Source organism: Bison bison, unplaced genomic scaffold (genome assembly GCF_000754665.1).
Source record: "Bison bison bison isolate TAMUID 2011002044 unplaced genomic scaffold, Bison_UMD1.0 scf7180017864080, whole genome shotgun sequence".
Lineage (NCBI taxonomy): Eukaryota > Metazoa > Chordata > Mammalia > Artiodactyla > Bovidae > Bison > Bison bison.
In genome coordinates, this window is record NW_011494652.1 from 302353 (window position 1) to 304080 (window position 1728).

Consider the following 1728-nt stretch of genomic DNA (forward strand, 5'->3'; position numbering starts at 1 on the left):
GTAAGCAGGGCTCCTCACAGCCTCTGCCAACCCGGGTCCCACGGCCCTGCCCGCCCACGCCCCGGCCTCCAGCTGGCGCCAGAGTCAATGCCCGAGGAAGCTGGACATACGGTCCCAATGCACCGCTGGACCCGGCTCAGGGGCAACTGGGAGCAGGAAGCAGCAGCCTCAGGGCTGCTGCCCCGGGGCTACTCTGGCCTCATGGCCTGTGGTCCAGACCAAAACTGGCCATCAGGAGGGACCACCGGGAGAGACCCACTGGGTTCCCGTGGCCACCCTCCACCACCAGGCACCGCCTCGGCCCCCACCCTCCAGCTCCTCCGCCGGGCCGGCAGCTGCCAGCAGCTCTGGAGTCACCCAGGGGCACCGCGGCCAAGCCTCCCCAGGAAAGGCCAAATTCCTGGCCGAGCAGCCTCCCGCCGCCCCCGAGAACCGCCCACAGCCTGACGTGTCCCCAGTGCCAGCCATGTCACGCAGGCCAGGCGGGTCTCCCAGCTCTGCCCCGGGGTGAGGAGGGCCAGACGCGGGGCTTGGCTGAGCCCAGGGGGCAGCCGTGGCCTAGGCCCCATGTGGATGAGGACAGGCCAGCCCCCGGGGAGCGCCCCTGTCCGTGCAGGCCAGCACCCCGGCCGGGGGTGTCCCAGGATGCCATGTTGGCGCTGGACACACACTGACTTCAGGGGCCCCGATCCAGCCCAGGGCACAGGGAAGAAACAGAGGCCCAGCGGCCTCCCGGGGCCCTGAGGGACAAAAGCCAAGCGGCCGGGAAGAAAACCCAGAAGAGGAGGGCCGTTTCCTTGGCCCGTGGGGGGCTCCCAGCTGCCCCGCTCCGAAACACTGGCCCCTCAGAGGCTGCAGAACAAGGCCGGGGCCGCCTCTCAGGGCCCAGCCCGGACAATCCTTGCTTTGTCCCCGCGGCCTCAGACCCAGCCCAGCCTCCGCCTTGTCCCGAGTCCGAGGCAGCTGGCCTGGCAGCCCGACTCGGTGGCCGGCAGCCCTGCCTGGGGCGGCGCCTCAGGCAGGCCATGGGCAGCTCCAACAACCCCAGCCAGGACCTGGGTGCCGGGCTCACAGAGGCCCACTCTGGGCTCACCACCCAGCGCGGGCTGACCTGGCCGCATCGGCCGGCCTATGGGGGCCACGCGGCTGGCCAGGCCTGTCACCGGGGAGGGCTCTCCTGCAGGGCTTGTCCGGAGGCGCCAGCCCACTCTGTGTCCAAGGACTTCTTGCAGAGTCCAGGGCAAACCAGGGACCACCACAGGGGGGGCCCTTACCCTTCCCCAAGACCCTCGATGGCCCTGGCCGGTGCTGGCCACGTGCGCCCGGCACTGCAACTGGCCCTCGGGGCCTCACAAAGGCCGTGGGGGGCCTGGGGCTCAGAGCCCCTCGAGCGCCAGAGCCAGGGGTCGTCCCCGGCTGTGACTCCAGATCGTGAACACAGAACCGCCCTGCAAGGAACAAGGCGTCCACGAGGTCCTGGGGGCCTGCTGCAGGGCGGGGTAGGCCAGGCCCACAGCGGCGCCCCGGGGGCCACAGGCAGGCCTCGTGATCCGTGCGGCCGCAGGCCCCGAGAGGCCCCACTCTGAGCAGCCAGGCGGTGCGGGTGGACTGGGCAGGAAGGCACACTGTGAGAGGGCCAGGGGGCAGCCGCCTCTGTGGGCACTGCCTGACTCTCTGGTGCCCACTGGCCTCCACCTCTGTGGGCACTGCCTGACTCTCTGGTGCCCA